This window comes from Balaenoptera ricei, chromosome 7 (assembly GCF_028023285.1).
Source record: "Balaenoptera ricei isolate mBalRic1 chromosome 7, mBalRic1.hap2, whole genome shotgun sequence".
Taxonomy (NCBI): domain Eukaryota; kingdom Metazoa; phylum Chordata; class Mammalia; order Artiodactyla; family Balaenopteridae; genus Balaenoptera; species Balaenoptera ricei.
Genome location: NC_082645.1, coordinates 12,104,137 through 12,119,634, shown reverse-complemented (window position 1 = coordinate 12,119,634; position 15,498 = coordinate 12,104,137). Strand labels below are relative to the sequence as shown.

At 38.3% G+C, this 15,498-nt stretch overlaps 1 protein-coding gene across 2 annotated transcripts in view; it reads right to left on the bottom strand.

The window, feature by feature from the left end:
* The window catches only part of CNTNAP5 (contactin associated protein family member 5), an 887,247-nt gene that overhangs the window by 195,616 nt on the left and 676,133 nt on the right, over positions 1-15,498 (bottom strand). The window lies entirely within an intron of this gene.

Below are 15,498 nucleotides of genomic sequence, written 5' to 3'. Positions count from 1 at the left end.
ATGGTTTGATAAAACATTAAACATATTAGAGGTACTCTTGAAACAGGAGGGAAAGGGGCAGGGCACAACCTTTAAAAGACTGACAGAACCATAGGACATGACAAAAACTGGTTAGAACCAACTAGGTCCAAGATGGCAGAAGATATGACTTCCAGTAGACTTTGAGCCTCATTATATGCTCACTGCAATATATTAACATCTAAATAACACACCCACAGGAGCCATGACAGTTCTGAGGCCGACCATAAAGGGCCAAGAAGTGGGCAGTGGCCCAGTTCCTGGAAATCTCTGCCCCTTCCCCCATATAATTGGAATAATCCTTCCACTCATTAGCCTATGAAATTATCCAGCCCATAAAAACTAACCACGCCATATTTTGAGGCACTCTCTCGCCTTCTGAGATGGCCCACACTCTGTCTGTGGAGTGTGTTTCTCTCTAAATAAATCCACTTCTTACTTATCACTTCATCTCCGAATTATTTGCAACAAAACAAGAACCTTAAATTCATCAGGAACACTCTGTCCTATCAATTAATGATACTTTAAAATTACTTCCCCATGATATGAAAAACATTCTCTATGAACACATTTAAGGGCTGTACGGTATTCTACATATCCTTCTAATGGATGGGCTTAAGAAAACAGATTTTGCTTCTGGCATATTCCTGGAATAATGATACAATGAGTTCATACATAATGTCCAAACACTCCCTAGTTATATTTGTTTCATGCTTTGAGGAAACCAGGAAAAAACTGAAAAATTAAAAAAAAAAAACTTTACTTGGGCATTATTGATCTTTTCTTTTTTTTATTTCTGAGATATACATTTTAAAGTAATAACCAGAATTATGACTTATAACATTATACCAGAACATATAAGATTTTTAGAAATTTCATGTAATGTCTGAAACATTTATATTAACATATTTCCATACAAATAACCCAATGAAACTTTAGTATTAGTTGTTTTGTTTGTTTTTTTATACTGCAGGTTCTTATTAGTCATCAGTTTTATACACATCAGTGTATACATGTCAATCCCAATCGCCCAACTCAGCACACCACCATTCCCACCCCACCGCAGTTTCCCCCCCTTGGTGTCCATATGTCTGTTCTCTACATCTGTGTCTCAACTTCTGCCCTGCAAACCGGCTCATCTGTACCATTTTTCTAGGTTCCACATACATGCGTTAATATACGATATTTGTTTTTCTCTTTCTGACTTACTTCACTCTGTATGACAGTCTCTAGATCCATCCACGTCTCAACAAATGACTCAATTTCGTTCCTTTTTATGGCTGAGTATTGATCTTTTCAATGCGGGTCTTCTACTTTTCCAGGAAAAAAAAAAAAGAGGGTCCCCTGGGGGAATAACTCAATGTGCAGTCCCTGAGCTAGATCTGGGGACACCAGTTCTGCCCCTGTGAATCAAGTATTTCAACGCATTTCTTGGGTGAAAACTGAAATCCTTCATGCTATTATCTTAGTAAAGAACACAGAACTAAAGCAATTTAATAAAGGTAACCCTTGCTCTTCTGGCTTGTGTATCACAACCAGAAAAACAAAAAGTCCCAAGAGGCAATGTTATTGTATGTTGACAGCTATCAAAATTCATGGACATTTGCCTGCAAGGATGTAACCAGCCTTTCACAGCTGTGGATGAACCTTAAAAACTCAAACCTAAATCTTGGACAAATTCCTTAAACTCAATATTGTCCTTTGAACAATAAAAGAATGGCATTCACTAACTTGGCTGACACCATCGGGCACTGATCTATGATACATCCAGAAATAGCAAACATTGTTCCAAGAAACCTTGATTTTTTCCAAAGAAAGAAAGGAAGAAAGAAAGGAAGGAAGGAAAGCGTCATTTATATGGATATTTGAGAGGAAAGAGTTTTAAAAGCTTTGTTTTACTTTTAAATAAAATGTATAGATGTGTATTCTGACATAAGAACAGCTGGCAAATTTAACATGATAATGTAAACATCTGTTCCTCTTCATATGTCAAAATTAGCACATCAGATGGTAGTTTAAAAATTCAGATTGGTCTTAAAATAGTGCTCTGAAGTAAATGACAAAATCAGGAAGAGAGAATGAAGGAAAGGGGCAAATAAATCCTTGAACTGTGCCCCCAACACTCTTTAATGCTGTATCCCATTCCTTTGCCAATCATCTTAAATTCAGTTGCATTTTAATAGCTGCTTTTACGTAATGGGAAATTTCCTTTCAAACCTCTTTCCCCAGTGCTGTGCAAAATTGATACAGGGCAGACGTTGCTTGACATGCAATCTCCAGCCCCTTCTGAAATTCTGCTGAACTTTCTCTTTACAGCAAATAAAGCAGGTAAACTCAACAGCCATGGACTTGGCACTATTAAATTCAGGGACATAAAATAAAGCACTAGAGGAGATAACTTCCTTCTCACAAAGACCTTTAAAAAAAGTGCACCTCCCTACGCGATTACCTTAGCAGTTGGAGTACAAACAAATTTGAGGGTGGCAATAACGTTTCTTCTCACCTGAGAAGTCCACCACCAGCAAAAGAGAAGGCATTGCTAATAGGCCCACAGAAGGGCGTCATTATTCTGAATCCGATATGATCTGAAGGACACACGTGTTCATGCTAAATGTAGTTCTTATGACAACTGATTGGACCCCTTCAATTCAGATCTACAAATCTGAAATCCTCATCTAAATATCCTCATTTGGAGGAGAACAATTTGGTTTTGTTGTCGTTGTTTTCTTTTTTCCCTTAGTTTTTAATGGATTAATGCCTTTGTGGGTGGTGAGAAAAAGAAGTATTAAAATTTAGGAAGGAGGAAGCAGAAGCTTGAGTCTGGCGCCTCAGACCACGTGCCATCCTGACATGCTAGGAATACACAACAGGCCCCAGTGAGATTTGAACTCGCAACCCTACCATGTGATCCAGCAATTCCGCTCCTGGGCATATATCCAGAAAAAACAAAAACACTAATTTGAAAAGACACATGCACCCCAATGTTCATAGCAGCACTATTTACAATAGCCAAGACAGAGGAACAACCTAAATGTCCATCAACAAAAGATTGGATTAAGAAGATGTGGCACACATATGGTTTATCACCAAGTGTTTGAAGAAGCAGTGAGACATCAGAAGAGAGGATCTGGTGAGTGAGTCAAGAAGGCTGGGTGGCTGGCATATCTGGCACAGCCTGTGGGATCTGAGGAATCCCATTCACAGACAGCCTGCTACTTGACTCTGTTGAGTGAAGTGATTCTGAAGATGACTGGACCCACCTTTGAATGTCCAGAAGCTCTCTGTCTCTCCAGCCAGGCTTCTGGTGGGTGGGAAAGGAAGGCAGCATGTGGCCTGGAAAGAGTCTGCCAATGTTGTTTCTATTATTTTTATTTAATATTTTGTTGAAGTATAGTTGATTTACAATGTTGTGTTAATTTTTGCTGTACAGCAAAGAGATTTAGTTACACATACACACACACACACACACACACACACACACACACACACACATATATTCTTTTTCATATGCTTTTCCATCACGGTTTATCACAGGATATTGAATAGAGTTCCCTGTGCTAAACAGTAGGACCTTGTCGTTTATCCATTCTCTATATAATAGTTTGCATCTGCTAATCCCAAACTCCCAATCCATCCCTCCCCCACCCCCCTTCTCCTTGGCAACCACAAGTCTGTTCTCTATGTCTGTGAGTCTGTTTCTGTTTCTTAGATAAGTTCATTTGTGTCATATTTTAGATTCCACGTATAAGGGATGTCATATGGTATTTGTCTTTCTCTTTCTGACTTACTTCACTTAATATGAGAATCTCTAGGTCTATCCATGGTGCTTCAAATGTTGCTTCTGTTATTAATCTGACCTCCTCTGTAGGTCGGCACGACAGCCAAACCACATAAGAATGGAAGAGAGTATATCGGTATCAGGATGGTTTATTGAGATACCAAATTGTATTTATCTTTCCCTCCCTGTTCTAAGCCGATGACAATGCCTCCATGCTCCCAGTCTGAGGAGTGATTGCATCACAAGGAAGAAAGCACAAGCTGCTTAACACAACTCCCTTATGGCTTTTCTCCAATACTGCAACTCATAGCCATGAGGGACTATTTAAATTTCAATGTAAATTAATTAAAATGAAATATTCAGTCCTTGTTTGGCACTAGCCATATTTTAAGGAATCAATAGCCACACGTGGCCGCTGGCTACAATGCTGGACACGGCAGGACAGAACATTTCCCCCATTGCAGAATGGTCCGCTGGTAACACTGGGAGGGCAGACACAGAGACAACAGGAGAGAGGAGATGTCCATGCATAGGAAAAGGACAGGGTGTGTGTCTCATACCGGCTGAGTGATGGCTTGGGGGACAGGACCTCCTCAGAGGGAAAGGCCCCTGATGGAGTGAGGATGGCCAGACCCTGGGCCTCAGCACTTCCAGAGGTCCCTCCCAGATGAAGGACTCACTGTTGAGGATGTGCAGGCCTTAGGCCAGGTTTCTGGAAGGATATGGCTTTTCTTTCTTCTTCTCCTCCTTCTCCTCCTCCTCCTCCTTCTTCTTTTAATTAGGGGAGAGCTTCTTTCTTTTTTTTAATTGAAAGAAGGTTTTTCAGATCTATCCATCAAATTACTCATTAACTTTGCTCACTTAAGATAAGATAAGCCTCACTGAAGTTGCCAGAAAAAAAAAAAGTCAGTATTGAATAAATGGAGAGATAACATTGGATTCAACATCAGGGCATCCTGCCTACAAAATACCTGACCAGTATTTCTCAAAACTGTCAAGGTCATCAAAACCAAGGAAAGTCTGAGAAACTGTCACAGATAAGAGGAACCTTAAGGAAACATGACAAGTAAATGTAACATGGGATTCTGGAGGGGACCCTGAAGCAAAAGACATTAGTAGAAACTAAGGAAATATAAACAAACTATGGACTTTTGTTAATCACAATGTATCAATATGGGTTCATAACAAATGTAGCATGCTAATATAGGATATTAATAATAGGGGAGGGCTTCCCTGGTGGCGCAGTGGTTGAGAGTCTGCCTGCCAATGTGCGGGACACGGGTTCGAGCCCTGGTCTGGGAGGATCCCACATGCCATGGAGCAAGTAGGTCCGTGGGCCACAACTACTGAGCCTGCACATCTGGAGCCTGTGCTCCGCAACAAGAGAGGCCGCGATAGTGAGAGGCCCGCGCACCGCGATGAAGAGTGGCCCCCGCTTGCCGCAACTAGAGAAAGCCCTCGCACAGAAACGAAGACCCAACACAGCCAAAAATTTAAAAATTAATTAATTAATTAATTAATTTAAAAAAATAATAATAGGGGAAACTGAATACAAGGTATATGGGAACTCCCCATTTTAATCTTCTCAATGTTTTTTCTGAAAATCTAAAACTATGCTAAAAAATAAAGACTATTAAAAAATCATGTATTCATAATTGCCCAAACTTGGAAGCAACCAAGATGTCCTTCATTAGGTGAATGGGTAAACAAACTGTGATACATCCATAAAAGTAGAATACTATTCAGCACTAAAAAGGAATGTCCTACCAAGCCATGAAAAGACATGGTGGAAACTTAAGTGCGTATTACCAAATAAAAGAGGTCAATCTGAAAACGCTACATACTGTATGATTCCTGAATGTGTGGGGCAGGAGGTATTAAGGAAATATTTGTACTTTCCTCTCAGTTTTGCTATAAACCTAAAGCTGTTTTGGAAAAAATACTCTTAAAAAACAACAAGGCATCTGAGTTGAATAAGCACACCCACCACTGAGTAGATGCATGGCTCTGAGGCTTAGATTCATCAGCCTTCCTGAGATGTGATTTCCTCATGCAAAGACATAGTTGAAAGGACCAAAATTTACTTTCTCACAAAGTTCTAAAATTTCATGAATTTAAATAGAGGAAGCAAAGACTCAATTCATAAATGATGAACTTAGCTGAATCAAGAGCCAAATCTTACTTTTTTAGAACCAAGTCTTAATCTGTAAATTAAAAGAAAAATGTGTGTGTGTGTGTGTGTGTGTGTGTGTGTGTGTGTGTTTAAAGATGTAATGCTGTCAGGGATCTGAGTAGGTTTGAACATTGAAGAATGTCACTTCTTGATTCACTCATTTACAATGCTTCAAACGTCGAACGTACTGACCACAAGTCCACCTGAGCCATGGATGTCTTCATGAGTTCATTTATTTAGGGATCAAGGAAATATTTTAGAGAACTTTTAAATGAACTCATCTTCCCTGTCCCTTTCAAGAACAAACAACTCAATGACTTAGACCAGGATAGAGTACCTCAAGAGAGGTCAGGCAGAGCTAACAATTGCCAGGGAGAAATTAGCTTTTTTAATGGCCATTTAAAGACGACTTTTCACTGAGAGGCCGGAGGAAAAAAAAGATGAGTGAATTTAAGATGAGATTGGAATTTAAAAGAATTATGTCTCTAGGACAGAAAAGATTCCAAGCCTGTTTATTTAATTTGAATTGAAATTCTAAGAAAGTGCAAGACGAAGATGTGAGAACAGGGGTATTAATCCATAATTTCCTGCTTCTTGGACTCATCTGGAATCCTTGTTTAGGGGCGAAAAAAGCAAAGAGCTTATCAAATCTTTCTCTTCAAACCAGAACCTCAATAGCAAATGCTCCTAAATATACCAAACTTTCTACTGATAACATTTCTTCCCTTTTAATAGGGATCTTTCTGACCATTTTTCTCTGGACCATGTGAACAGGCCCTAGTGATAGCAAGATGTGTATTCACCATCTGGGGGGATGCTAAGTATTTTTGTTCTATCCAAATCTTTAGGATAAAAGAATGGAGGTTCTAGAGTTCCCCTCCAAATTCACATTGTTGCTTTTTTTCTTTTTTTCTTTTAATTTTTATTTTATATTGTAGTATAGTTGATTTACAATGCTGTGTTAGTTTCAGGTATACAGCAAAGTGATTCAGTTTTATATATATATATATATATATATATATATATATGATTTGTATCATTAATACAAATGATAAATTTGTATCATTATTTTATGTTCCATATATAAGTGATATCTGATATTTGTCTTTGTCTGACTGACTTCACTTGGTATGATAATGTCTAGGTCCACCCATGTTGCTGCAAATGGCATTATTTCATTCTTCTTTATGTCTGGGTAATATTCCATTGTATATATGTATATGTGTATATATATATATATACAAATATATATACACACACATACACACATACCGCATCTTCTTTATTCATTCATGTGTCGATGGACATTTGGCTTTACTTATTAACAGATAAGTGATTTTGAGCAAATTACTTAACTTCAACCTCAGTTTTCATCGTTTTAAAAATGGGAGCAATCCTTTTACCTAGGAAATTTGCTTTAACAATGAAAAGCAGAAACCTATACTATACAAAGAACCTACAACAGTACTAGCACTCTTCACTCCCCTGGAATGCTCACCCAGAAAACAACTGAAGGTAAAAGCTCCTCTCCATCTGCTCTGCAAGAACAGCCTTGAGATCGAAACATTAACACTCGTAGTGTGTTGGGCCAAACTCCCTCTATCTGGACCTAATGTGGATTTCTCATTCCTAGGCTGAACAGCCCCATTCTGAGTAACACATCATTTCTTTCCATATGCTTTATATCCTACTTGGTTTGGGAGAAGTTTAATCTCTTTGAGATGATTGGAAAATGTCTGATAATTCATGTGTGTATATTAAAGTCTAACTCACAACTGAGATTGTATTTTCCCTTATCCAAATTCTTCAGGTACACCCAGAGGGGTTCTGCAGTCAGCTTGTCCTGGCTCAAGAGAACAGATTGCTAACTGCTCAGAAATTTTGTGAGATGGTTGTGAAATATAATCAACACTAAAAACTAAATTATATAAACTTACAAAGAATAAATCATACAAAAAACAAAACGAATACTCAAAACTATTGATTTGTCAATTATTTTACTGCATTTCACAACTATCTGTGTTCTTGAGGTTATTCTGCCTATTGTAAGTGTGTGACATGAATACCATAGGTCTTATACCAACTCCTCCTTCAGTGGTGTCACGTTGAGAGCATACAATCAGCCATAGTGAGTGTATTCACACCACAGTGATTGACAGCACCACAAATCAGGGCTTGGTTTATTGTTTCATTGACTGTCTAAATTTTAGAAAGTATTGGAGAGAGAAAACTCTAATTCGAAAAGGTACATGCACCCCAATGTTCATAGCAGCACTGTTTGCAATAGCCAAGACGTGGAAGCAATCTGAGTGTCCATCAACAGAGGAATGGATAAAGAAGATGTGGTATATATATATATACAATGGAATATTACTCAGCCATAGAAAAGAATGAAATAATGCCATTTGCTGCAACATGGATGGACCTAGAGATTATCTAATACTAAGTGAAGTAAGTCAGAAAGAGAAAGACAAATATATGATATCACTTATATGTGGAATCAAAAGAAAAGATATAAATGAACTTATTTACAAAACAGATATAAACTCACAGACACAGAAAACAAACTTATGGCTACAAAAGGAGCAGGGGGGTAGGGATAAATTTGGAGTTTGGGATTAACAGATACATACTATTATTTATATATAAAATAGATAATCAACAAGAACCTACTGTATAGCACCGGGAATTATACTCAATACTTTGTAATAAATTATAAGGGAAAAGAATCTGAAAAAGAATATATATATATACATATATACATATACATATACGTATATATGTGTATATATATATGTACTATATATAACTGAATCACTGTGCTGTTCACCTGAAACTAGCACAACATTGTAAATCAACTATACTTCAATAAAAAATTAAATTAAATTAAATTTTAAAAATCTTGGCCAAAAAAAATTATTGGAGAAAATGCAATCATACAGATTAAAGTTAAAAGTATGTCATACTGTATCTATTACACGTAAATAACACAAAAATTGATGAAATAGCCTACTATTTGAAAACTATTATCTGATTCATCAAAAAACTTCCTCACATCATTGACAAACAAGTGAAGTTTCAACATCTGTCTTCATTGTTTCACTTTCATCTTCGTCATTAACATGAATGAAAATATCAACCAATATTCATGTTGGAGTTACACTTTTATCAATTGTAACCATAGGTTGACTATGAACAGCCAAATTTGGCAAAAATCAACAAGGACATTCTGTGATATGTAAGAGTAATATATATTTTTACTTTTACGTATAAAGTGCATGCGATGCATCCTTTATATAAATAAATTTAAAATAAGCTTACATGCACACACACACACACACACACACACACACACACACACACACTTTTGGAGAGCTTGCTGTTAAACATTTACCATGGACATGAAAAACACTGTCTCTGTATGTTATTTTCATGCATTATAGTGAATGATTCATATCTTTTCATTTATTAAGGTCTGTACCGATATTTCTGCCGAATCATACAACTGCAAGATCATTTCAAACTGTGTTCAAGTGCTTGGAATTTTACTACAGAAAAGAGCTTGGGTTTCGATATTGGACTGTATGCAGGCGAGCATAGTGACTTGCCAGGAATATATGCATTCCAGAGACAGCCTGCTGGGCTTTCAATCCCAGCCCCACCATTTACAAGCAGGCAAATTACTCACTTCATGACACATCAAAAAATAAACAAAAACTTCTGGAACTTAAAAATAAAACAAAACAATTAGTTTTCCTAAATTACAATGCTGAGTCTATTTAGTTGCTAGGCCAGAGAACACTCATTTGTGAAGAAATTCATTAAATAGTTCACTGAGGAGGAGAAGTGGGTTTTGTTTTTTTTTCAAGGCTAGAAAGGGGAGGTTGTGGAGTTTGTGCCAACTCAGTAATGAAATCCAGTGCCTGAAGGAAGGGAATGAGCCCCTAAGTCTGTACACAGTGGGTTATAAGAAATCCCATTTGTTCTTGGTTCACACAAGTCTCTTCAGCAAGGTCCAGTATCGATCATTCAAAGTCCATTGTCTCTTATCATCTTCAGCTGGTTAGAACCAGTTGTGAGGAAACACAACAGTCAAGTTTCTTGGGTTTGTTGTCTTGTGTTTTTATGTTTTGTTTGCCATATAACATCATTTAAAAAGATAATATTGGGCTTCCCTGGTGGCGCGGTGGTTGGGAGTCTGCCTGCCAATGCAGGGGACACGGGTTCGGGCCCTGGTCTGGGAGGATCCCACATGCCGCGGAGCGGCTGGGCCCGTGAGCCACAATTGCTGAGCCTGTGCGTCTGGAGCCTGTGCTCTGCAACGGGGGGGGGCCGCGATGGTGGGAGGCCCGCGCACCGTGATGAGGGGTGGCCCCCGCTTGCCGCAGCTGGAGAGGGCCCACGCACAGAAGCGAAGACCCAACACAGCCATAAATAAATAAATAAATAAAAATTAAAAAAAAAAAAAAAAGATAATATTACCCATCTTTGCAACACTACTTACAATAGCCAGGACATGGAAGCAACCTAGATGTCCATTGATAGATGAATGGATAAAGAAGACAGTGGACTATTACTCAGCCATAAAAAAGGAATGAAATTGGGTCATTTGAAGAGACGTGGATGGACCTAGGAACTGTCATACAGAGTGAAGTAAGCCAAACAGAGAGACAAATATCGTATATTAACGCATGTATGTGCAATCTAGAAAAATGGCACCCATGAACCTATTTTGCAGGGCCGGAATGGAGACGCAGACATAGAGAACAGACGTGTGGACATGGAGGGGGGAGGGGGGATGAATTGGGAGGTTAGGATTGACATATATACATTACCATGTGTAAAACAGATATAGCACAGGGATCTCAGCTCGGTGTTCTGTGATGACCTAGATGGGTCGGATAGGGGGTGAGGTGGGAGGGAGGTCCAAGAGGGAGGGGATATATGTATACATACAGCTGATTCACTTCATTGTGCAGCAGAAACCAACACACATTGTAAAGCAACAATACCCCAATTAAAAAAAAATGATATATTACCCAGAGGAGAAAAGTATAATTCAGAAAAGATATGTGTACCCCAATGTTCACTGCAGCACTATTTACAATAGCCAAGACATGGAATCAACCTAAATGTCCATCAACAGGTGAATGGATAAAGAAGATGTGGTCTATAGACAATGAAATATTACCCAGCCATAAAAAAATGAAATAACACCATTTGCAGCAACATGGTTGGACCTAGAGATTATCATACTAAGTGAAGTAAGCCAAACAGAGAAAGACAAATATCATACGATATCACTTCAATGTGGAATCTAAAAAATGATACAAATGAACTTATTTACAAAACAGAAATAGACTCACAGCCATAGGAAACAAACTTCTGGTTACCAAAGGGGAAAGGTGGGGGAGGGATAAATTAGGAGTTTGGGAGTAACATATACACACTACTATATTTAAGATAGATAACCAACAAGGACCTACTATAAAGACCTACAGGGAACTATACTCGATATCCTGTAATCTATAAAGGAAAAGAATCTGAAAAGGAATATATATATATAATATAAATTATAATATATATACTACATATTATATATATACACATATACATATATATGTATAACTGAATCACTTAGCTGTACACCTGAAACTAACACAACATTGTAAACCAACTATACTTCAATATAAAAAATAAAATAAAATAAAAAGATATATTAGATTCAAATGTTTAAAAATATCTGGAAGAGAAAAATAGTTTCACTCTATTGAAAACAGATTGGCCTAAGCCAGTGATGTGACAGGAAGACCATGATTCTCAGTGAGAAAGTACAGCCCACCATGGCATATGTATGTCACATTACGGACTCCACAGAAATATCAGGAATAAAGTTACTAATATACGTGAAATGCTTAGAACCAGGCCCATGGTCTACCTTTGGTGGGTGTCAGTTGTTTACATTCTTATTTCAGAAAATGCTGAATAAAATCTAGCCTAGTCCTACATCCCAGTAGACCTGACAGTTAACACCTTGGATTCCTCATATGAAAGAGGGTTCCATCACTTATGATATTCATCTTTGTGATTTCAGAGCTTGGCACAGTGTCTTGGACACATTATGTTCTCAGCAAATGGTTGTCACTGTTAAATTATTCTAGGGAGGCACTGATATTCCTGGGATTTTTATTTTGAACATGGACTGAGATCATTTCCAAGCACAGTAAAAAATACATTTTCATTATTTAAAAAAAATGCAAAGATGAATTTATTAAGTGACAACTGTATATTCATTTTTATCCATGTTTTATAGAAAGTGATGCACAGAAAGGTTCCTTATCCAGGTCCAACAAACAAGTAAATGGTGCAACCAAGATTTGAACCTGTAACCCTGGAACTCCAAAACACATGTTCTGGCCACTATGGCATAGTGCCTTCTTTAAATACTCTAGAATTTGTCCATGAAGAATTTCAGAATTCATGAGGAAAGACTTATGTGTCATTGGAAAAAATATCCTCTAGCTGACTTCAAAAGAAGTGATGAATGTCCCCTTTGGGGAATCATAAGGAAGGGCTGAAAGTGAATAAAAGAAGCTAAACACACAAGAAACCAATTCACCAGCCAGGACATTCCCCAGAGACCATGGCGGCTGACTCCCTGGGCTTCTGAACAGTTCATTTTGGATTCCGTTTGATAACATCAGAAGATAATACCTTAAGCAATTTTAATCCCATTGCCTGCACATAATTGGGGAATATTTTTTTACTTAATTTCTCTTACTCCGTGTTAATATTTTCTTTTCCCACATTAGCAGAAAAGGGAAAAAGGAAAGGAAAACGGAAAGGACCTAGAACAAAAAAAGTATTGATTTTTCTTTGTACCAACCTTCATGTACTGGACTCTCATTAACACTTAAACAAGGCCTTACCCTTAACTCATATCAGCTGTGACATCTTTCTTTTTTTAAAATTTATTTTATTGAAGTATAGTTAATGTACAATGCTGTGTTAATTTCTGCTGTACAGCAAAGTGATTCAGTTATACATATATTTATATTCTTTTTCACATTCTTTTCCATTATGGTTTGTCACAAGATATTGAATATAGTTCCCTGTGCTATACAGTAGGACCTTGTTGTTTATCTGTCCTATATATAATAGTTTGCATCTGCTAATCCCAAACTCCCTCTCCCACCCTCCTCCCCCTCGGCAAACACAAGTCTGTTCTCTATGTCCATGAGTCTGTTTTGTAGATAAATTCATTTGTGCCATACTTTAGATTCCACACATAAGTGATATCATATGGTATCTGTCTTTCTCTGACTTACTTCACTTAGTATGATAATCTCCAGGTCCATCCATATTGCTGCAAAAGGTATTATTTTATTCCTGTTTATGGCTGAGTAGTATTCCATTGTGTGTGTGTGTGTGTGTGTGTGTGTGTGTGTGTGTGTGTCTATACCACACCTTCTTTATCCATCATCTGTCGATGGACACTTAGGTTGCTTCCATGTCTTGGCTACTGTGAATAGTGCTGCTATGAACATAGGGGTGCACATACCTTTTTGAATTATAGTTTCGTATGACATCTTTCTTTGCCCCTTACCCTTATAGGGTTCATCTGATCTCTGAGAGCATTCATTTCAGTAATCTATTACTACTCTGTAAACTCTGCCAAACTTAGTGCCTTCAAAGGTGGATCCCCACATTTCCTTAAAGGGCCTGATAATACATATTTCAGACTTTGAAAGCCATATGGTCTCAATCGTAACTACTCTGCCCTGGTAGTGCAAAACCATCAATAGACAATATATAAACAAAGAAGTATGTCTGTGTTCCAATAAACCTTGATTTACAAAAATAAGCAGAACGCCGCATGGGTTCTAGTTTGCTGACTCTTTGCTAAAACCGACCATTTATTATTTCTCACAATTTTCTGGGCTGTTCTTCTCTACATGTGCTATTGGCTGTGACAACATTAATCAGGGAGCCTGGCTTAGGCTGGAACATCCCCCAAAGCTTCACTCACATGTCTGGCACCTCAACTGGGGTGGCTCGAACAGCTGGGGACTTTCTGATCCACTTTCTTCGTGGGGTCACCTATCTTTCCGTAGTCTAGCTCACACATCTTCACATGGAAGTCAGATAGATCCCAAGAGCACGAATGTAAAAACTGTTAGGTCTCCTGATGTCTAGAAGGAGAACTGGCACAGAGTTAGGTGGTCAAAGCAAGTCATAGCAAAGCAGCCTAGACTCATGGGGAAGGGAAATGGCTTCTGCCTGCTTATGGGAAGAGCGGCAAGCTCATCCGGGGGTGGAAAGGGTTGTCATGGCCACCTTTACAAACAACCTACCTTAGCACTTATCACGTGAGTCAGGTGACTTATCGTAAGACAGTGGTGTGTGCAGAGGTCCCAGATCACAGGACTTCAAGGTCTCACTGAAGAAAAGTGGGGCCACTGCATGTATGGAAACAATAATTCATCCCCCAAACATTGATTAAGTTTCCAGTAAGGGCCAGTTACTGTGAGGGATGGCAGGGATACTAAAAATACAGAGGGACTCATCTCCCACTTCAAGTTTATAGGAGATGAGAAAGAAGGGCCTGAAAGAAAGTGATTTCAGCAGCATAACACATTCTAGACTAGATATTTGAATAATAGAAGAGCCATGGGTGTCCAGTGATTCACCTGAAGATGTAAGGAAGGCTTTGAGGAAGAAATACTATTAGAATAAAAGCTTATGAACAAGGAGGGGTTGGCATGGTGGCCCAGATGTGTACCGTTCTAGACAGAAGGAGCAGTGTGGAAGTGGGAAGAGGCTAGAAGAGCTTCGCTGCTCCGGGAACTGTAGACCAACGGGTTAAATGAGGTTGCGAAGTCCAGCAGGGAGCAGAGTCACAGAGGCCTTGAGTGACGTGGGAAGACGACCCACATTCACCCTGCAGGAAAAAGTGATCTGATGCAGGATTTCAGAATGGTAAAAATTTTAAGGAACTGTGTAGGACAGAAATCGGTGAAACAAGAAACGAGAGACAGGGATATGTGTTAGAAGGCCATTACAGTACTGAGGGCAAGAAATGATGACGACTCAAGAAAAAAAAAACACATTTCAACCTTTTTTGTTCATGCTGCCTGGCGAGCCTGAAGACTGCTCCAGAAGACTTCGGCTTAGAAGAAGAACAATGCATGAGGAAGAAAGTCCAAAGAAATAAATCCAGAGCCTGTTGTCTTTACAGTAAGATCACTTGAATAAGACTGTTCTGGACAAATGCAAAAAGACATAAACTTGACCTTCAAGAATTAAATCACTGTTAACTTCAATAAGGGGCCTTGTGACATAATACATTCTTAACAAATATAAACGGCTGTCTTTTTTTGTATTCCAAGCTAGAATTTGCATTAGTGCTGAATGTAATGCTTTTAAACATGTTTTTAAAGCTTCTCTTGTTTTTTCTCAAGTTCTATAAGTAATGCATATTTATTCGTCATAGAAAAATGTTCCAGTAAGTGAAGACAAAAGAGAAATA